This window comes from Aethalodelphis obliquidens, unplaced genomic scaffold (assembly GCF_003676395.1).
Source record: "Aethalodelphis obliquidens isolate GAN/ISIS:26980383/991018 unplaced genomic scaffold, ASM367639v1 scaffold21, whole genome shotgun sequence".
NCBI lineage: Eukaryota > Metazoa > Chordata > Mammalia > Artiodactyla > Delphinidae > Aethalodelphis > Aethalodelphis obliquidens.
The window spans coordinates 25,916,829-25,940,187 of NW_020837965.1; the positions used below are offsets into that span (position 1 = coordinate 25,916,829).

At 41.4% G+C, this 23,359-nt stretch overlaps 1 protein-coding gene and 1 pseudogene across 2 annotated transcripts in view; one reads left to right on the forward strand and one right to left on the reverse strand.

Moving 5' to 3' along the window:
* Positions 1 to 23,359, forward strand: part of RCOR1 (REST corepressor 1) — a 119,578-nt gene that overhangs the window by 16,352 nt on the left and 79,867 nt on the right. The window lies entirely within an intron of this gene.
* Positions 6,392 to 7,329, reverse strand: LOC113627683 (ribosome biogenesis protein NSA2 homolog pseudogene; annotated as a pseudogene).

Consider the following 23,359-nt stretch of genomic DNA (forward strand, 5'->3'; position numbering starts at 1 on the left):
AGGGCCTTGTGTGCCAAGCTAAGGAGCTTATTTTATTTTTAAATAATAGCTTTACTAAGATACAATTCACGCACCATAAAATTCACTCTCTTTTAAGTGTACAGTTTGGCAGTTTTTAGTATATTCACAGAGTTGTACAACCGTTACCACTGTCTAATTTCGTTTTTATCACCCCCAAAGAAACCCTCTACTCAACTAGCAGTCATCCTCCATTTGGAATTTATTTTAAATGTTGTTTAAATGTTTTTATTTATTTTTTGGCCACGTCGTGTGGCTTGTGGGATCTCAGTTCCCTGACCAGGGTTTGAATCTGGGCCACAGCAGTGAAAGTGCGGAGTCCTAACCGCTAGGCCACCAGGGGACTCCCTATTTTATTTATTTATTTATTTATTTATTGGCTGCTTTGGGTCTTCGTTGCTGCACGCAGGCTTTCTCTAGTTGTGGCGAGCAGGGGCTATTCTTCATTGCAGTGCGCGGGCTTCTCATTGCGGTGGCTTCTCTTGTTGTGGAGCACGGGCCCTAGGCACATGGGCTTCAGTAGTTGTGGCTTGTGGGCTCTAGACCTCAGGCTCAGTAGTTGTGGCGCACGGGTTTAGTTGCTCCGTGGCATGTGGGATCTTCCTGGACCAGGGCTCGAACCTGTGTCCTGTGCATTGGCAAGCGGATTCTTAACCACTGCACCCCCAGGGAAGACCCCTATTATATTTTAATTAAAGTATAGTTGATTTACAATATTGTGTTAGTTTCAGGTGTACAGCATAGTGATTCAGTATTTTTGCACGTTATACTACATTGTGAGTTGTTACAAGATAATGGTTATAATGCTTTGTGCTCTCAGTAACTCCTTGTTGCTTATCTATTTTATATATAGTATTTTGTATCTGTTAATTCCATACCTCTAATTTTTGCCTCCCCCCTTCCCTCTCCCCTTTGGTAACCATGAGTTTGTTTTCTATATCTGTGAGTCTGTCTCTGTTTTTCATATACATTCATTTGTATTATTTTTTCGATTCCATAAGTGATATTATAGTGTGTCTTTCTCTGTCTGATTTATTTCACTAAGCATAATATTATCTAGGTCCATCAGGTTGCCGCAAATGGCAGTATTTCATAGTTTATGGCTGAGTAATATTCCTGTGTGTGTGTGTGTGTGTGTGTGTGTGAGTGTGAGAGAGAGAGAGAGAGTTTGACATCTTCTTAATCATATTGTCTGTTGATGGGCAGTTGGGTTGCTTCCAAGTGTTGACTATTGTAAATAGTGCTTCTAGGAACACTGGATGCATATATATATATTTTTTTCATGTATCTTTTTGAATTAGTGTTTTCTGTGCTTTTGGAGATATACCCTGGAGTGGAATTGCTGAATCATGTGGTGGTTCTATTTTTAGTTTTTTAAGGACCCTCCATACTGTTTTCCATAGTGGCTGCACCAATTTACATTCCCACCAACAGTGCACCAGGGTTCCCTTTTCTGTCTACCCTCTCCAGCATTTGTTGTTTGTAGACTTTTTGTTGATCATTCTGACTGGTGTGAGGAGTTACCTCACTGTGGTTTTGATTTGCATTTCTTTAATAATTAGTGATGTTGAGCATCTTTTCGTGTGCCTGTTGGCCATCTGTATGTCTTCTTTGGAAAAATGTCTATTCAGGTCTTCTGCCCATTTTTTGCTTGGGTTGTTTGGTTTTCTTTGATACTGAGTTGTATGAGATGTTTGTATATTTTGGATATTAACCCCTTGTTGGTCGCATCACTTGCAGATATTTTCTCCCATTCTGTAGGTTCTTGTTTCGTTTTTTCAATGGTTCCCTTTGCTCTGCAAAATTAAGTGATTTTTTTTTTTTTTTTTTTTTTTTGCTGTATGCGGGCCTCTCACTGTTGTGACCTCTCCCGTTGTGGAGCACGGGCTCCGGATGCGCAGACTCAGTGGCCATGGCTCACGGGCCCAGCCACTCCGCGAAATGTGGGATCTTCCCGGACCGGGGCGCGAACCCGTATCCCCTGCATCAGCAGGCGGACTCTCAACCACTGCACCACCAGGGAAGCCCTAAGTGATTTTTAATAACCATTTGTCAGTGATTCCCATTGCTGTGCAAAATTAAACGAGCTTTAATAACCGTTTAAGACTTATGTCTCTTAAAAATAACACATTAATGTTTGTGTTATGGAAGCAATAGTGTAATATTTTTGTGAAATACTACCTGCCGTACTGACCATGTGTTTTTAAGCTACACTGCCCCACTTAGGAGTCATTGCTCTTCATTGAGCAAGGCTGGAGAGTTTTAAGCCACAGAGTGCTGTGAATGTGATTGCAGTTTGGAAAGATCATTGGGTGTGATGAGGAGAGCTTGTGGGAATGAATTAACGGAAGGTAGAGAAGACCACTTATTTATTTAGAAACTTGTAAATGAGCATGTACTATGTGCCAGACACCTTTGTAGGCACTGTGAACAGACTAGACATACCAGCCCTCATGGAGTCAAGTTCTGGTGAGGGGATGCCGTGGGGGTAGGAGGGAAATGAGGTTGTGTTGGAAAGCTCTAAAGCGGTTACAGTAGACAGACTGTAATGATAGATTTAATGTGGGGTACAAGGAGGCGTCGACAGCTCCTGGGATTTTGGCTTAAGTGACTTGGTGATCGGTGGTGCCAGCCCCTGAATAGGGGATGTAGCAGTTTCGAGGTTGAGATACCTGCACATAATAATTCAGGCAACATTTATGGAGAATTATCATGGACTCTTCTCCCATCTCTCCTCTAAGTTGCGTCCACCTCGTCTGTCTTCCTGTTGTACCTTGTTACTTACTTCTGTCGTAGTACTTCTCTATCTTTAGGTAAGTATTAGCTTCTACGTCTTCGCCACTGCCCATTGAGGGTGGGAACTGCCTATATCATTTTCGTATCCCTGCCTACAGACCATCTCTGCTAGCTTGGAGAATATGATTGCTTCTTACTTGCCTCCACTGCAGCTGTCCTCCTATAAGCCATCATCATCTATAACTTTAATTACTGAGGTTGCCTTCTAGTAAGTCTTCTGCTTCCACATGTTAAAATGTAAGTCAGTATGTTTCTCTACTGCTAAGAACCTCACAGTGGCCCGTGTTTCATTTAGGGTAAAAGTGAAAGACTTCACAACGACCTTACAAGACCTACTTAGTCTGGTTCTTGTATTACTTTTATGACTTTTATCTCCTTTCCTTCTTACAAATCTTTGGTTAAGTGTTACCTTCTCAATGAGGCCTGTCTTGACCTACCTACCTATCCATCTGTAAGTATGTTATCCCTAAAATACAGACAGTCTAGCGTCATACTGTGTTCTTTCAACATGTGATATTCTGGAAAAAGCAAAACTACATAGACAGTAAAAAGATCAGTGGTTGCCAGAGGTTAGAGGAGGAGGAGGAATGATTAGGCAGAACACAGAGGATTTTTAGGGCAGGGAAAATACTCTAGGATACCATAGTAATGGATACAAGTCGTTATACGTTTGTCCAGACTCATAGAGTGTACACCACCAAAAGTGAACCCTAGTGTGCTATGGACTTTGTGTGATTATGATGTGTCAACATAGATTCGTCAGTGGTAACAAATGTCCCACTCTGGTGGGGATGTTGATAATGGGAGAAGCTATTCATGTGTAGGGGCAGAAAGTATATGGGAAATCTCTGTAATTTCCTCTTGATTTTGCTGTAAACTTAGAACTGCTCTAAAACAATTAAGTCTTTAAATATAAAAAACGACAATAACAACAAAAAATCTAACCACAGGTAGCACAATTAAATAAAATTAATATTTGTTCCTTAGTATAATTAAATCTCTAGTTGTCTCTTTTTAAATAGTTGTTTAGATCAGCATTCAAACATGATGCACATGTTGCATTAAAAAAATAGGTTTATTGGGACTTCCCTGGTGGCGCAGTGGTTAGGAATCCTCCTGCCAGTGCAGGGGACATGGGTTCGAGTCCTGGTCTGGGAAGATCCCACATGCCACGGAGCAACCAAGCCCATGCGCCCATGAGCCACAACTACTGAAGCCCATGTGCCACAGCTATTGAAGCGCGAGTGCCTAGAGCCTGTGCTCTACAACAAGAGAAGCCGCCGCGATGAGAAGCCTGCGCACCGCAACGAAGAGTAGCCCCTGCTTGCAGCAACGAAGACCAAACACAGCCAAAAATAAATAAATAAATAAATTTATTTTTTTAAAAAAGATTTATTGGGACTTCCCTCGTGGTCCAGTGGTTAAGACTCCGAGTTCCCAATGCAGGGGGCCCGGGTTCAATCCCTGGTCGGGGAACTAGATTCCACATGCATGCCACAACTGAGAAGTCCACATGCCACAACTAAGGGCCTGCACTCTGTAACTAAGATCCCAAGTGCTGCAACTAAGACCTGGTACAGCCAAAATAAATTGATAAATAAAATATTAAAAAGTAGCTTTATTGAGGTATAATTGACATTCCATAAACGTCATATTTAAAGTGTACAGTTTGATTAGTTTTTTTTAAAATTTATTTATTTTTGGCTGCATTGGGTCTTCGTTGCTGCGTGCAGGCTTTCTCTAGTTGCGGTGAGTGGGGGCTACTCTTCATTGTGGTGTGCGGGCTTCTCATTGCAGTAGCTTCTCGTTGCGGCACACGGGCCCTAGGCACGCGGACTTTAGTAGTTGTGGGCTCTAGAGTGCAGGCTCAGTAGTTGTGGCGCACGGGCTTAGTTGCTCCGTGGCATGTGGGATCTTCCCGGATCAGGGCTCGAACCTGTGTCCTCTGCATTGGCAGGCGGATTCTTAACCACTGCGCCACCAGGGAAGTCACAGTTTGATTAGTTTTGACATATGTATACACCTGTGAAATTATCACCACAATCAAGATACTGAATATACTCATCACCCCCCACCCCCAGATTTCCTCATGCCTCTTTGTGACTCCTCCTACCTTCCTCTCCTCCCCCAAGCAGCCACTGATTTGCTTTCTGTCACTGTAGGTTAGTTTGCATTTTCTAGAGTTTTATATAAATGGAATCTTAAATTATGTACTATCTTGTCTGGCTTCTTTCAGCATAATTAATTTGAGACTCATCCACATTGTTGCATGTGTCATTTGATTATTCTTTTTTATTGCTCAGTAGTATTACCTTGTATGGATACACCAGAAATTTTTTTATTCATTCACCTCTTGATGGACATTTGAGTTATTTCCGTTGTTTGGCTATGACAAATAAAGCTGCTGTGAATAATATTTGTGTACAGGTCTGTGTGTGAACATATATTTCCTTGTGGGTAAATGCTCAGGAATGGAATCATGTAGTAGTTGTATACTTAATTTTTTTAAGAAACTGCAGACTTTCCCAAAGTGGTTTTATAATTTTACCTTCTTACCAGCCGTGTATGAGAGTTCCAGTTGCTCCACAACCTTACTAACACGTGCCATGGTCAGTCTTTTCAATTTTAGACATTCTAATATGTGTGTAGTGGTATCATATTATTTTTTATATATATATATATTTTTTTGCGGTATGCGGGCCTCTCACTGCCGTGGCCTCTCCCGTTGCGGAGCACAGGCTCCGGACGCGCAGGCTCAGCGGCCATGGCTTACGGGCCCACCTGTTCCGCGGCATGTGGGATCTTCCCGGACTGGGGCGCGAACCCGAGTCCCCTGCATCGGCAGGCGGACTCTCAACCACTGCGCCACCAGGGAAGCCCCATATTGTGGTTTTAACTTACATTTGCCTACTGACAAATGATATTGAACACTTAAAAAGTATGCTTATTTGTCATCCCCATGGCTGCTTATAAAGGTTCACTTCACTGTCCTGGCTCCATGGCCTGGAAGCTCTCTCAAACAGGAAGCTGGGACAGCAGTAGGGCTGACCTCCTTTGTTTCCCTTTTTTCTTTTTTTTTGGACTGTGTGGGCTCTTCATTGCGGGCTTCTCTCTAGTTACGCCAAGCGGGCTTCTAGGCTTCTCTCTCCTTGTGGTGCACAGGTTTAGTTGCCCCGCAGCATGTGGGATCTTAATTCTCCCACCAGGGATCCAACCCGCGTCCCCTGCATTGGAAGGTGGATTCTTAACCACTGGACCACCAGGGAAGTCCCTTGTTTCCCATCTTTCAAGGATCACTGATGTGCGTTGTCTGGAAGACCATTGTTTCTTATATTTTGTTTGTTTGTCTGGATTTTTCAGGGAGGAGGGTAAATCTGGTCTCTGCTACCATCTTGGCCAAAAGCACACATATAAATCTTAATTTGTAGATTTTCCCGTCTTTGTTTTTGATTTCCCTTGTAATTTAGTTGTAGAAAACCACTAGATTGGTTGAGTTTCCCTCATTCTGGATTTTCTGATTGCATCCCTGTACTGTTTTTTTTTTTTTTAAACTAGGCCATTAAAATTTTTTTTTTTAAAACAATAGTTTTCTTGATGACTGTAGACATGTAAGGCTGATTGGTAGTATTCAGAAATATCAGAGTAATGGTTTCCTGATTGATGTGTAGTCTTCAATAATTATAAGGAGTTATTTGTATGTATCTGCTGTCAAACCAGTAAGACTGCATTTATGCATCCGTCATTTTCAGGATTGTTGGTAACCTGGGCATATTTTCCCCAGATGACCTTGCCTCCTTGTGTCACTAGGCCCAACTCGCTCACGTTCACCTCAATGACAGTACCTTTCTTTGGTAATAACACCCAAAGCTGTATATAGTGGGGATGAGGGATTCTTCTTCACACCAAGTATTGGCAGGCAGAAGGTGGCTTTCAGTTCAGGATGTGTTACGTGGGCCTTCTTAAAACGTAATCCCATTGGCCTAATATGAATCTTTCATATTTAGGTGGTTTTCGAGTAAAGCCATCTCTAACAAAGCAAACTTCAGTAACCATCCTCTTCCAAGCTTTCTTCTTTCTCTTTCCTGTTCGAATAACTTTTAATACTTCTGTTTCTCCCTGGGCACGAACTTTGGGCAGTGGGACTTCCCATTTTCCCGCTTTCTCTTTTCGTTTTTGTTTGATCATATTGGAAAGTACTTTAGCTCGAGACTGTCCCTCTCTGTCCAGTAGATATGCAGGTACTGCTCCTTGTGGAGTCTTTTCATCGTTCTTCTGTTTGGTGTTTCTTTTTTCATGCATCTTAATAGTCTTTTTCATTTGTATTTTCTCAGCATGGCTGTTTATGGTAGAGCTTAGCTTTCCGACCAGTCATTTTTTTTGCCTTCTTTGAACGTTCATGAGCCTCTAGATCTTACTTCTTTCTCTTTTTCTCATGGTAATCCAAACGATATCCATACCGCTTACGGTGTAACTCGATACATTCATTTTGTGGCATGCTGACGGCGGCCGAGCCACCGGGTGCAGCCGCCGGGGCCGGGGCGCGAAGAAGCTCTCAATTTTCTGGTCTTAGAGACCCACCCCCTGTACTGTTTTTAACATGTTCCTTTATCCTTTATGTTTTCTATAAACTGGTGGTTAAATTTAGAGAATTGATCAATTTCTGATTAAAATTATTTTGGGCAAGAATAATTCAGAGGAGATATTTTGCCCATCCTATTTAAAAAAAACCTCCATTGCACTCCAGTCCCGCTTATCCTGGTATACTGTTTCTTATTTTCATAGTACCTACTAACGTAATATAAATGTACGTATTTGTTTAACATCTGTTCTAAAACTTAACCTCCATAAAGGCACAGGTTTTTGTTTATGCTGTATTCCCAGAGTCTAGAACATTGTTCAGCACATACTTGGCACAAAGTAAAAATCTTTTGAACAAATAAATGAATGAAATACAAAGGCACAGAACTGGTGAACTCTCATTACCCTCATTACCATTCATAGAAAAGTAACATTTTCTTTGGATAGAATAATTGTGCTTAACAACACTATTAAAGACAATGTAAAATCTTCTGGAACTGGGGCAGTTAGGAACTCTAGAGGTGGACTTTGGAGGAGGGCTGTGTAACCAGCTCTACTTCTTCCTCTGAGAATAACCCTCCTTCTGGTAGCTACCAGAGATTTATTGGCTCTTTAAAATCCGAGCTCAGAGTCGCGCAGCCTTTTTCAGGGGATCAAGAAAGTGTTCCTCTGCTCAGAGTGAGACTGCTACTCTGCCAGCCTAGAGGCTTCAACAGAAGTTGAAAGGAAGCCCCAGAACTTCAGATGTTCCTGGCGAGGTCCTCACCCCACCTTCCCCTCCCTCAGCACTCCTAGCTTCTCTGTCGCTCTCTGCCATTGGTATTGATCTCGTTATGTGCTTTTTAATTTTTCTTTTTCTTTTTGGCCGTGCAGTGTGGCTTGTGGGATCTCAGTTCCCCGACCAGGGATCGAACCTGGGCCATGGTGTGAAAGCCTGGAATCCTAACCACTAGGCCACCAGGGAAGTCCCATATGTTCTTTTTTCTTGGTTATCAGTCACCAAGAAGGCCAGGATTCCTAGGTCATCCCCTTGTTCTATAGGCTTTAATCTCTAAGACACTGTACATTTTTTTTCTGATCGCATCTCGCAGCCCGGACCTTCTCTTGACACTTTTACACGGAGCCTTCTGAAACTCAGGGTACACCAGCAGAATCCCCCTAATCCTCAATTTCTTTTGTGAATGTTCCTCACGTTCTTGTTCTTACTGCAAATTCGTTGTCTCCTGATGGCACTATTTTCCCTGCAACCCTCTCACGTGGTACTTGCCTTTTCCCCTACATTCCTCATATCACTGTGCTTGGAAGTGGGATGTCTTCCTTGTTCTGTATTGCCACTCCTGTACCATTTTTTTCTCTTCCATAAAAACACCCACAGTGAATATGATGTCATCAGATTATACCACTCACTACTGCTTTTTGAAGCTTCTCCAAAGGTCGCTGTGGAGGATTGAACCCCTTATTACGGAGTCACTCTGTATCTCTTGTAATGCTTCTTACCTCATATCAATATAGTTACGCCAGTTTCTTTTTGTTAGTGTTTGCGTAGTGACTTTTCATCTTTGTGCTTTCAGTCTTTCTTTATTCTTATGTTTTAGGTATGTCTGTACACATTTTTATCCAAATCTTAAAAGGAAGTTTTTGCTTTTATGTAGGACATTTAGTACCGTTTACAGTTTCTTTTAAGTATTTGCTCATATATTTGTAGTTAGATCTACTGATTGAAAGCTTTCTATTTATTTGACCCACCTGTTCTGTTTCTTTCTTGTTCCTTTGATCTTCTTTTGCATTTAGTGTTTATTATTATTCTACCCTGTCTCCTTAGCTTGGTAGTTATATGCTCTTTTTCAAAATACTGTTCTCTTAATGGTTTTATTTTGGTTTGCAAATTTTTTTTATTGTGGTAAAATACACAGAAAATTTACCATCTTTAATCATTTTTAAGTGCACAGTTCGGGGTATTAAATACATTCATGATGTTGTGCAACCATCACCGCCCTCCATCTCCAGAACTCTTTTCATCTTGTAAAATTGAAACTCTATACCCATTAAATACGCTCCATTCCCTCCTCTCCCAGCCCCTGGCACCCACCCTCCTACCTTCTGTCTCTCTGAATTTGACTGCTCTAAGTACCTCATATAAATGGAATCATACAGTTGTTTTTTTTTTTTTAATTCCTTTGGCATAATGTCCTCAAGATTCATCCATGTTGTAGTATATGTCAGAATTTCCTTCCTTTTTAAGGCTGTTTAAAGAACAGTTTTGCCAGATACAAGATTTTTTGGTTGATGGTTTTTTCCTTTTAGCACTTTGAATATATTGACTAACTGTCTTCTGGCCTCCAGAGTTTCTGATGAGAAATCTGCTTATAATCTTATTGAGGATCCTTAGAATGCAACGAGTCATTTCTCTCTTGCTTTCAAGATTCTGTCTTTGACTTTCACAAAGTTTGATTGTTTCTGCTGTACAGCAGAGTGATTCAGTTATACATATATATATGTTCTTTTCCATATTGTTTTCCATTATGATTTATCACAGGATATTCAGTATAGTTCTCTGTGCTGTACAGTAGGACTTTATTGTTTATCCATTCTGTATATAATAGTTTGCGTCTGCTAATCCCAACCTCCCACTCCATCCAACGCCCCCTGCCCCGCCCAGCAACCACAAGTCTGTTCTCTAGGTCTGTGAGTCTGTTTATGTTTGTAGATATGTTCTACATATGTGTTGTATTTTAGATTCCACATATAAGTGATATCATATGGTATTTATCTTTCTCTTTCTGACTTACTTTGCTTGGTATGATAATCTCTAGGTCTGTCTGTGTTACTGCAAATGACATTATTCCATTCTTTTTTATGGCTGAGTAATATTCCACTCATACATATACTACATCTTTTTTTTTTTTTTTTTTTTGTGGGGACCCGGGCCCTTTCTTTTTTTGCCTCTCCCGTTTCGGAGCACAGGCTCCGGACGCGCAGGCTCAGCGGCCATGGCTCACGGGCCCAGCCGCTCCACGGCATGTGGGATCCTCCTGGACCAGGGCACAAATCCGTGTCCCCTGCATCGGCAGGCGGACTCTCAACCACTGCGCCACCAGGGAAGCCCTATACTACATCTTTTTTATCCATTCATTTGTCGATAGACATTTAGGTCGATTCCATGTCTTGACTACTATGAATATGCTGCTGTGAACATAGGAGTGCATGTATAAAAGCTGAAGTTGAAATTAACGCAATTTACGTTCCAACCCTTTTTCTGGAAGTTGCAAGCCTTCAGTAGACCCCAGAGTTACTCAGTAGTTACATCAACAGATTCTGCCAATGCAGTTGTTGTCTAGGTGGGGAGACAGATTTCGGGTGTTTCTTATTCCACCATTTTCCCAGAATCTTCTCCTTTAGAGATTATAATTTACATCTTGATTTATCAGCCTGATGTAAACTAGGTGCTTTTACCCTCTTAAAGGGCAGTGCAAGGAGCATAGAACCCTTCAGTTACCCTTTGTGCTCCCTGTGTGCCTTGTTGTTTTATATTTTGTCTTACATGTTTTAATTCCTATAAGAAACAATTATCTCACACAATTATTTCATTAGGATTTATTTGCATGTTTACCCTTTTTGTTGCCCTTCGTTCCTTTGTGCCCCTCATAATTTTCTATCTGGGTTTATTTTTCTTCTGCTTGCAGAATATCCTGTGATATTTCTTCTGGGGTAAGCCTGCTATTGATAAATCTATCTGAAAATGTTTTTATGTCAGGTTTATTCTTTTTTTTTTTTTTTTTTTTGCGGTACGCGGGCCTCTCACTGTTGTGGCCTCTCCCGTTGTGGAGCACAGGCTCCGGATGCACAGGCTCAGCGGCCACGGCTCACGGGCCCAGCTGATCCACGGCATGTGGGATCTTCCCAGACCGGGGCACGAACCCTTATCCCCTGCATCGGCAGGCGGACTCTCGACCACTGCGTCACCAGGGAAGCCCATACGTCAGGTTTATTCTTGAAGGTTAGTTTTACTGGGTATAGAATTCTAGGCCACAGTTATATTCTTTGAGCACTTCAGAAGTATTTCATTGTGTTTTGTATTTTAATATCTTTATTGGAGTATAATTGCTTTACAATGGTGTGTTGGTTTCTGCTTTATAACAAAGTGAATCAGCTATACATATACATATATTGTCTTCTTTTCTTTTTTAGTAAAGTAGTATTGTAACCTGCCTGTTTTTTTTTTTTCAGGTGGTTTAAAATTTTTTTCTCTTTGTCTTTGTTTCAACTATTTTATTGTGATGTCCCTAGGTATGAATTTTCTTTTTTTTAAGTTTGTTTAGGATTCTTAGGGCTTCTTGAACCTGTGGCTTGCTGTCTTTTCATTAATTTTAGGAACTTCTCAGTCACTGTTCAGTTATTGCATCTGTTCCATTCCTTTTTGAAACTTCAATTTCGTGTATGTTCTGTATCTCTGTCTCTTAGCCTCTAGTCTGTGTTTTTCAAGTTTTAATATCTTTGGGCTTCATTTGACTTATTTTATTCTAAGTTGTCTTTCTCTATCTGCTTTTAAATCCATCCATTGAGTTCCTAGTTTCAGTTTGTATAGTCTTTTTTTAGTTTTAGAGCTTTCATTTGGTTCTTTTTTTATGGTTCCTAGTTCTCTACTAAAATTGTATGTCTTGTCTTTTATCTCCTGGAACATTGTAAGTATAGTTATTTTAAAATCTGGTAACTCTTAATATGTGGAATGCTTGTGGATGTTTCCATTTTATATTTCTTCTGTCTTTTGTTCGTGTTGTATTGTTTCCTCATATGCCTGGTCATTTTTTATCGCATGTTTTATATCAAACTTGCAATTTACAAAATTGGTTATAAAAAATTTTTGAGGCCCAGGATAATATCTTCTTCTAGAGAGGATTTATTTACACTTGTACTCTGGAATCACCTTAGTCCAATTTCAGATGACCCAGTTGAAATGATTCAAAGCTGAACTGCAGTCCCTTTGAGGGTCTGTTTACTTCAGTTTCATCCTTAACTCCTAGGGTATAGCCTTTTGGAGTGTCAACCAAGAAACGGGCATTGACTAGCTGCTGTCCTTTTCTCCTCTCCCCAGTGGCGGTACTTGTGGAGTCCAGTGTCTTTGCCCTAACTCCAGAAGCCTGTCAGATACATTACTCCATCTCTTAATGGTCCCCTATGAAATTGGCAAACATCCTTGAGGGGAAGAGTGACCTCAGTAGCTGGACATCCCTTCCTAAGCTTCAGTGCATTCTGGCCTTATCTTGTCAGTTGTCTGATTCCTTCAAGCAGATGTTTTAAATATTTTGTTCAGGTTCTCAGGGAGGGGTCTGAGTTACTAGTCTATTACTAGAACAGAAGTAGCTTCTACCTTTCTGTCACTTAGTACAGTACAGTGTCTGTAGTCTTTTATGATTTCAGTATCCCTGAAGATAGTTGATCCCAGAGCAACTGTGAATGACTGGACAACAGTTAAACAACAGTGACCCCGGTCATTAAATACCTTGGCTTCTTAGTTCCTTGACCTCTCTCCCAGGTATCCTGTTCTCTGCCCTACCTTGTATACCCATTCCCTTGAATTACCATTATCTGAAACACCCCTGTCATCTTAATTTCAAACTTAGCACTCTGACTGCTTCTTCCTGAACTTTCTAGCTCGCACCTTCCACCATCCCGTTTCCTGCCGTCTTCAGCCCCATCGTGACCTTCAGCTCATTGATCCTACCACCTCTTCCCCTGAGCATTCTCATGTTTTTGTTCACTTTGAGTTCCACAGTCAGTCGTTATAATACATCCTCTGCTCCTATTACCTTGTTTTCCTCTAGTTTCATCTATAGTCTTGGCTAAGCCCCCACCTGTGTCTTAGCCTGGATTCTCCAGAAAAGAGCGTAAGACAAAGCTTATATTGCTAATACTTTATGTGAAGTTAGAGTGAGGGGGGAAAGAAGAAAGTTAGGCAGAGAAGGAGAGAAAGCATATACAAAGCGAGTGGCATGTTATCAAGCTGGCCACAGTTTCACAAGAACCTTAGCTGGTTGCTAGGCAATGCTGGAAACCTCCAGAGAATCATGGCACCTCTCAGAACACTCCCAGGGGGCAGGTGTGTGGGGAGGACAGCTGAGAAATGTGTTGGCTCCTTCCTGTTTCCTGTCTCTTAATGGTCAGAGTTGCCCCACAGGGTCTTAACTATTCCGTGCTTTCGGGTTTGTTACTTGGGCTCTCCAGGTACCTGCTGGAGAAGCAGCTGAATTTGGGCATTGGAGCTGCTGTGGCTTCTGCCACAGTGGGCAAAACAAAGCCCGCCAAAGCCCGACCCTCACCCCTGGGGGGAGGAAGGGACAGCTGGCGGTGTTAGGAAAGGACACACGGGTCATGGGCTGGGGCTCTGTGATCATGTGAAGCTTGCGAGCTTTGGCTAGGCCTGCTGGGGCAGCTCTAGCTGGGAGGTAGAGCAGCAGGCGAGTCTGGGTGGATTTGGAGGGGGCGCATGAACTGCATCTGTTCTGGCCTGTTTAATCCAGCCTCTTGCTTATTTTTTGCTTTGGTCAGTATAGCTGAAATGTGGCTGGAGAAACCCTACTGACTAGTCTCACTTTAGAGTCATGATCACCAAAATCAAGTAGGCCTGTTACTGGTTATATTCTGTTTTCTCACTCCAGTTACTCTCCTGGACAGTATTTAAATATCTCACTTTAAACCTTGAATTCTTCCTTCCCCATCCTTCCTTTATTTCACTGGGAAAAAAACTGAAGCAATTGGAAGAAAACTTCCACAGGCTCCTACTGGCATATGGCACCTTCCCACTTCTGTGCCTGACCCTCTGCCTCATCTTCTGTGTTTATGCTCCTGGCTGAGGCCACCGTCTTTTCATGTGCATTCGACCCCGTCACCTTCTACCTGCTCAAAGACATCACTCCAGTAATTCATCCTTTATTTGCATCATCAAATTTTTCTTCTCTATTGTATCATTCTCAGTAGCATATAAAATGCTGTTATTTCTCCCTTGTTTTTTTAAAAAATTCCTCTCATAATTAATTGTCTGTATTCTCTTCTTTCCTGTTCCCTTATTCTTTCTTGAACACATTCCATTTAGGCCCCGCTCCTCTAAAATTGCTCATAACATCACTGGTGACTTCCATGTTGCTAAATGCAGTGGTCACTTTGCAGTCCTCACCTTATTTGACCTGTTTAGAGACCCTGTAGATTACTCCTCTTTGAAGCCTGATTAGGCAGGGTTCTCCAGAGAAACAGAATCAATAGGAGATACATCTCTGTCTATGTCTATATCTGTATCTGTGTGATTTATTTATTTTGTCTGTTGTCTGACTCCTCCAACTAGAAGGTAAGCTTTGTGAGGTGAGGGCTTTTCAATCTTGTTGCCTTTCATACCCCCAGCTTCTGAGATAGTGCCTGGTACAAATTTGTCTCTCAGTAACAGCTTTCTTTTTGTTTAAAAACATGGACAGAAACTCTTCCCAGGAAGTTTACAAAATACAGGTTTCTAGCCTGGAGTTCTCAGCAGTGAATACCTTTATTGGCTTATAGATGCCTTTTGTATATGTCTTTTCTTAGATAGGTCTTCGATAGTTAACTATGGATGAGCTGACGTAATTCTGAAGGCACATTACCAGCTTTCTCACCTCCTTTCTTTCTAGCTCCGTGTGTGTGTGCCCACAAGCCTCAGGGTCAAAAAACCAAAACATAAAGCAGAAGCAATATTTTAACGAGTTCAGTGAAGACTTTAAAAATGGCCCACATCAGAAAGAAAAAAGAACCAGCACTCTTGAAGCCCTTCACAAACATGATCTTATTTAATCCTTAAAACAATCCTGCAGCACAAATTGTATCACCCCCATTGTACAGACGATGAAACTGAGATTTAGAGAGCTTAAGCAGCTTGCCTGAGGTCTCAGTTGGTGAGTGGCAGAACCCAACTGGGGGTAACTTGATCTAGATCCTATATTCTTGACTGTTAGTACATTATATGCTGCCTTCTAGATATAGAGATGTCATCTTGTTTTGTGGCATGCAGGAACTTGGAAGCCTTGGGCAGGCTGTTTGTCGCCTTTCAGCCATAATGGTGATAAATATTCAGGGTGCTTAGCATACAAAGCAACCGTTCAAAGTCAGGAATCCTCTCTAATACCAGCGCAGCAATAACTGAGCCTCAAGCCTTTCTCAGCTTTAGCCTCCCCAGATCTCCTTGGGTCAGTCTACCTGTTAGGTTCCTGGATCTGAGGTCCATACCTTGTCCAGGAGATTAGAAGGGTAATGGTGACTGCCATCACGAAAGAGCTGGCCCTTTCTGGCTCAGGTTATCAAATCAGCGCTACCTACCACTGGAGTATTCCATGAGGAATTATGGGAGTCCCCTTCTGCCTCAGAGGAAAGTGTAACAAACCACTCAAACTTCATGGCCTTAGATAACAACTCTTATTTCATGGTTCTTGCTAAGCTGGATAGCTGTTCTGCTGGGCTTACTTGGGGTGTCTCATGTGGTGGCTGTCCGGGAGTAGCGGGGGTTGGTGTCATCTGGTGGCCTCACTGAGATGCTGGGACAGCTGGACCTATTTTCTTCTCTGTGTAGTCTCAGGACCTATCCTTTTTCCAGTGGGCAAGGTGTCCACTGGGATAGTCAGATTTCTTACGTAGTGGCTCAGGGCTCCCCTAGGCAAGCATTCCAAGAAGGAGGAAGTGGAAACTGCTAGTCTTTTTTTTTTTTTTTTTTTAACGTTATAAAAAAAATGCATTGGGAGCGTGGAGTCTTAACCACTGGACCGCCAGAGAAGTCCCGGAAATTGCTAGTCCTTCTAAAGTGTAGGCCCAGAACTGGCATATTATCACTCCTGTCACATTTCCTTGGTTAACATGAGTCACCAGCCCAGATGTGTTGTGAGTTTTACTACACAGATGTGTTGTGAGGTGTGCTGGTAACTAGGCGTGGAGCAGCTCCGTTGGTAGTAGACTAGTCCAAACTACTTTTGAAAGTGAACAGGGGCCTATTAAAAATTATGCTGGGTTGGTGGGTATAAACCGGAACTGTCTAGGACCCACTTGGACATTGGTCATCATAGTCATACTTGTACCCTGGAGGAAGCAAGAGCTAGGTATTACCTTGAATCTTTTCTTGTGATTCTCTCATTGTGAAGCTATGACCATGTTAAGTATGGGCCTCATGTTTTAAATTGAACATTTAATAAACATTTTAATAAAATTAAAACTTTTTTTTGTATAAATTTATTTAATTTATTTATTTTTGGCTGTGTTGGGTCTTCGTTGCAGCGCACAGGATTTCTCTATTGTGGCGAGCAGGGGCCACTCTTCACTGTGGTGTGTAGGCTTCTCATTGCAGTGGCTTCCCTTGTTGTGGAGCACAGGCTCTAGGCACGCAGGCTTCAGTAGTTGCAGCATGCGGGCTCAGTAGTTGTGGCTCGCGGGTTCTAGAGCACAGGCTCAGTAGTTGTGGTGCACGGGCTTAGTTGCTCCACAGCATGTGGAATCTTCCCAGACCAGGGATCGAACCCGTGTCCCCTGCGTTGGCAGGCGGATTCTTAACCACTGTGCCACCAGGGAAGCCCATGACTTTTAAATAACAACCCAGCAACTTTATTTGGGTGCTCAGTGAGTACAGGAGTTACTTATTTTGGCAGTGGAGGATTTGAGCTTCCTGAAATGATTTTGTTTGTTGGCCTCCAGAAGGGAGCTTTCCTGAGGTATTTTTCAAGATTGATTTTGACTGTGTGCCATTTTCACGTTACCTGATAACTTGGAACCTAGTCCTCTTGTAAGATATAGCTCCATTCTGTAGTTAATCAGATGATCTCAGAAGGTCTCTTCCAGCTCTAAAATTCTCTCTAATCTTGTAGAAAGTTGTTACAGGTGGCCACAGGACAACTGGAAAGCTATAATAAGAGCTTTCACAGCTCCTATGTGAAATGGGGCAGGTGGGATCCAGAAATCTTTATGGGGTAGAGTCCTTTTTACTCTATACTTTGAAGGAATGTTAGTTTGCAATCCAAAATGGAATTTGTTCTCAGTTGAATATTAAGTCTTGAAAAGTTGACTGTAAAACAAAATTCTAAAATTAAAAATCCTATTTTTCTATATAATAGAAGGTAGACTTCTGAGGCATGACCTTTAAGATCCCGTTTTGATGGGAAGTGCCTCCAGTGCCTCACACCTGCGTGTTTGTGCGCCCACGTAATCGTGCTTCAGGAAGGTGCGATGAGGGTCCATTTTGTCTTTCCTGCAGCTCAGTGGCGGGGAGAGGATGCAGTTCCTATGGAATGCTTGCCTGAGGCCCTTTGGTATCTTTCCCCAGCTGGTGAGAGATAGGGTCAGTGAAAATTCTAGGCTTGAATGTGGTGTGATAGCCTCTTTATTAACCCTGACTACTGTATAAAAAAACAAAAAACAAACCTCTCCAAAGTGGGTGTCTGCAGGTTTGAATAGTTGGGAGATCTCTTTTTCACTAAACAAGTTGCTAATGTGACTGTAGTCAAGTGAAGCACTATGCTTTCTGCCACTGGGGGCAGAGGGTTCCCACTAACATTGGTTTCAGGAAGTATATACCACATAAATATTCTGTATATTTATAACATCTTTTCCACAGCATGTTTTGTATTACATTTTTAATGATGCAGCATCTCTAACACTAGTTATGTTTATAGTAAGGATAAAGGCTAACTTTATATGTTGCTGTTTGTCTATTGTCTGCTTCTAGGAAGGGGAGGAGGGTATGTTGGTAACTAGGATGACTAGTGAACTTTGTATTTGTTTGACAGGCTCATATATATTGAGATTCAGGGAAAATGTTAGTTTGTTTACTTTTAAGATGACTTTGGTATAGGTGATGTTAATTTTTCAAATCATTAAGTAATCACCTCGGGAGAGGATTATCATTTATAGAACACCTTTTATATGCACGCTTATAGCAGTCTTGTGAAGAACACTGGCCTTTTACACAGGAAGGAATGAAGACTGACCTGCCAGAGTTACATAGTTGGTAATTGTCAGAGCTTGGATTTGAGCTCAGGTTTGCTTGCCTTAAAAATTCTCGTGGCTCACCCCCCACCTACCTGCCCCCACCCCCATTTTGGTTACTTACACAAAGATCCTTCCCAGCTAGACACTGTCTGTACTTTCATAGATCCACATCCCTAGGAAAAGTGGTTCCATTTGGCTGTATTGCCTCGCATCTTCCATACGCTTGTTTCTTACACTGTTGTAAACATGCTGACCATACAGGGTTTTTAACCTGGGACCTAGGAACCCTCTGAAGTTGTGTGCAAAATGTGCTTTTTTTGCGGAAAATGTCAGCATCGATAGCTCTCATGAAATTCTCAGTGGTTTCTGACTCAAAAGAAAAAACTAACCCCAAGAACCACGGCTTTATGCCATTAGTATTTTCCCAACACTATTATTAAATGAATTAATATACATAAAGTGCTTAGAACAGTGCCTGACAAGAAGTAAGTTCACTATTAGTGTTGTTATGATGTTAACAGTTTTTATGTGCATGGCCTTCAAAACTTTTAATAATTGGGTAACAGTCCATGGAGTAGAATACCACTGCTTATTGTTGGCAATATTTGGGCTTAAAAACAATTGTTATTTTCTTACAAGCAGTTTGAGATGAATCTCCATGTATTTAAAATGGTTCCCTGTATTTTGGATTATTTCTGTGGATTCCCCAAAGCGAAATTACTAGGTCAAAATGTATGAACATTTTGAAGATCTTTAGACATATTGCAGATTGCTTTCCAGAAGGCACATACTAGTGCATAGCAGCAGTATATTGCAGTCTGTTTTGCTATATATACTCTTGCTTGCACTAGACAAATAGATGAAATTAATTGCATATTAATTAATACTCAAAAGATTGCCTTGTTTAATAAAAATTTTTCCAGCTTCCAGAGTTGGAACATTTTCTGCGTACTCTTTTGTGAATTGTCCTTATGTCCTTTTCTCATTAAATAGGGTTTTTATGGTTTTCTTTATCATTTTGAGATGTTAACACTTAGTCACCTGCTGCAAATATGTGTTCTCAGATTGCTTGCCTTTGAAATATTTAGAGGTTTTCTTTCTTTTTTTTTGTTTTTTTTTAGTAAAATCTGTGGGTTTTTTTGCGTGTGCTTCTATTGTTTATAATTTCTAGGTCCTCCTTCCCTTTCCCATTTCTCCTGGTTTTTCTCATGCAAACTTTAAAATTTTCCTCCATATAAACTTCTAAAATCTCCTGTATGGAGAAATACTGAAACAACGTATATTTATTAGATTGTATATATTTATATGTAAAAATGAGCAGCTATTTTTCTTCATAATGATTGTGTAGAGTGTTTATGTGGATTTAATCATGATTTGACCCTATTGATAGACATTTTCTTTTTAAAAATTTTTTTTTAATTATTTTTTTAATTGGAGTAAAATTGCTTTACAATGTCGTGTTAGTTTCTGCTGTAGAACAAAGTGAATCAGCTATACGTATACATATATCCTCATATCCCCTCCCTCTTGAGCCTCCCTCCCACCCTCACCCCCCACCCGCACCGCCCCCATCCCACCCGTCTAGGTCATCACAGAGCACCGAGCTGAGCTCCCTTTGCTAGGCAGCAGCTTCCCACTAGCTATCTGTTTTACACATGGTAGTGTGCATATGTCTATGCTACTCTCTTCATTCGTCCCACCCTCCCCTTCCCCCACTGTGTCCACAAGTCCATTCACTATGTCTCTGTCTCTTTTCCTGCCCTGCAAATAGGTTCATTTGTACAATTTTTCTAGATTACATATATATGCATTAACGTGCGATATTTGTTTTTCTCTTTCTGACTTACTTCACTCTGTATGACAGACTCTAGGTTCATCCACGTTACTACAAATGACCCAATTTCGTTCCTTTTTATGGCTGAGTAATATTCCATTGTATATATGTACCACATTTTCTTGTTTCTAATATTCTCTATTACAACAAATTCTGCACCATCGTCTTGCTACATATAATCTCTGTTCACTTGGGTTAACTTTTCTGTACAGTAAATTACTAGAAGTGGAACAGTTGGATCAAAATTTAGATTTAAACTTCCAAATTGCCTTCTGCAAAGGCTGTTTTCCCTGTAGATTTTGAAAGTGTCCTTATTTTAAGAGTAATTGTCCTTTTAACTAGTGAACTTAACTTTTCATATATTTATAGAGAATTTGGTTTTTTCTTTCTGTGTGCGGTTTGTGACCTTTGCCCATTTTACTTTCTGATTGATTTATGATGACTCTGTATGTTAAAGGAACTTGCCTTTTTTCTTTTTTTTTTTTTTTTTTGTGGTACACGGACCTCTCACTCTTGTGGCCTCTCCTGTTGCGGAGCACAGGCTCCGGACTCGCAGGCTCAGCGGCCATGGCTCATGCGCCCAGCCGCTCTGCAGCATGTGGGATCCTCCCGGACCGGGGCACGAACCCGTGTCCCCTGCATTGGCAGGCGGACTCTTAACCACTGCACCACCAGGGAAGCCCCGGAACTTGCCTTTTTTTAAGAAAATTAATTTATTTACTTATTTATTTTTGGCTGTGTTGGGTCTTCGTTGCTGCGTGCGGGATTTCTCTAGTTGTGGAGATCGGGGCTACTTTTCGTTGAGGTATGCAGGCTTCTCATTGCGGTGGCTTCTCTCGTTGCGGAGCACTGGCTCTAGGCACACGGGCTTCAGTAGTTGTGGCACGTGGGCTCAGTAGTTGTGGCTCGTGGGCTCTAGAGCACAGGCTCAGTAGTTGTGGCACATGGGCTTAGTTGCTCCACGGCATCTGGGATCTTCCCAGACCAGGGATCGAACCCGTGTACCCTGCTTTGGCAGGCGGATTCTTAACCACTGCGCCACCAGGAAAGTCCCAGATGAATTCTTCTTAACAGTTGTTTTTATTTTATTTTTAAATTTTTATTTATTTATTTTTTTGGCTGTGCCATGCAGCATGTGGGATCTTAGTTCCCCAACCAGGGATTGAACCTGCACCCCCTGCATTGGAAGCGCAGAGTCTTAACCACTGGACTGCCAGGGAAGTCCAACAGTTGTTTTTAGAAATACTGGTTGAGGGTAGGTTTAAGGAGGGAGATTCTAATAGAAGGCTGTTTGGGACTTGTAGGTAATGGAGAGATGAATTTTAATGGGAAGCGTACTAGACATTATTCCTACCTTTATAGTATTGTTTTCTATCCAAGTTTTAAATATGATTCTCTTGGGATTCTTTTCTTGATTTGTAGAGCTGCCACTGTACTGTTCATGACTGTATCCATGGGAACATAAGTAGGATGACATAAGTTTATAATTTGTTGCTAGGCAGATGTAGCTCGAAATGTAATAAAATTTCCTCATTAAAAAGTGTTTGGATGTTTTACCTTCTGTGGGGGAAGGTAATGAAACAGAATAGTCTGGAATTAAAACTGTGAAGTTGTAAAACCTTTTAGAGTGGAAAGGACAGGTCATGTTTTTAATTAGTTGAATGTTTGAAATTGAAGAGAATAAGATGAGATAACTGTGTGCTATAAGCTTGGCCTTTTAGGTTTAAAAGGTCGGTATTCAGGGGGCTTCCCTGGTGGCGCAGTGGTTGAGAGTCCGCCTGCTGATGCAGGGGACACGGGTTCGTGCCCCGGTCCGGGAAGATCCCACATGCCGCGGAGCGGCTGGGCCCGTGAGCCATGGCCGCTGAGCCTGCGCGTCCGGAGCCTGTGCTCCGCAGCGGGAGAGGCCACAACAGTGAGAGGCCCGCGTACTGCAAAAAAGAAAAAGAAAAAGAAAAAAAAAAAGGTCGGTATTCAGATGTGTAGGGACTAGATGTGGACCACCCGATCCATCCTAGAATATATATCAAATCCCAGAATGACAACAGGTATTTTAAGGTAGTCCTTCTGGCTCTCAGACTCGGCGGACTAATGAAGGAGGCCTTGTGGAGATTAAGATACCTGTCTCTTATTTTGGCTGAAGTTTCATTTTTTTTAACTAAAAATTTTTAATAGGTAATGTGTCATTGGTATAAAACAACTAAATTTGAAAAAGGTATATAGTGCAATGTAATTGGTTTCTTACCTATGTCCTCTTAAGTCACACAGTTCCCCAGAGGCCACCATACTTACTAGCTCCTTGTCTGATTATAATTTAAAGAATTATTTGAGTAGTTATTCAGTAGTAATAGAAAATAGGTAACATTTATACGTTTTGTGTGCCAGCCACTGTGATCAGTGCATTACAGGATAACCTAGGAAGTAGTTACTATTCACTCCATTTTACAGATATGGAAACCTTCTCTAAGGCTTAGAGAAGTTAAATAACTTGCACAAGGTTTAATATTTCTTGCCCACTAGATTATATGCTCCAAGAAAGTGGGGGCCATGTTTTATTTCTGTTTTAACCCCCTGTATCAAATATAGTTCCGGTGGGATTTGCTAGTGTGTCAAACGTAGTATGAAGGCTGGTTTTACAAAGGTGGTTGTATCCTCATTTATTGGCTTTGAATTTGTGTAGCTGTGACTCAGACTTCTCTTTGTAGAGAAGTCACATTGAGGATTGGAGCAGCATTGCATCTGAATATTTATGAAGGGAACCTTATATTTCTGGATTTCATGCTGGGAACATTTGGGAGAACCTCCCTTGTGATTGGATAAGGTCCAGTATTTGGGGATGAGGGTGGTTAACATAGGGATTGATATAATTGTGACTCCATTCCTTTTGGGTGTGTTTAGTTTTTACCCCCTTTCCTCCACTCCTGCCCCAGCTATATCTTGGCCCAGTGTCATTGTAGTTTCATGGTCTAAGAGAAGGAATAAGTAGGAATAGAAGGAGTCAACTAGAAGGAATAAACTCCTTTGTTAAATGCCAATATTAACACGTGTCTGTGATCTTGAAAATCTGTGTTTAGTGTGAGTTGTATGCAGTGCCTCCAGTAGAGGCATTGTAGAGAATAAAATTTTAGAGCTTGGGTAAGATTATTGAGA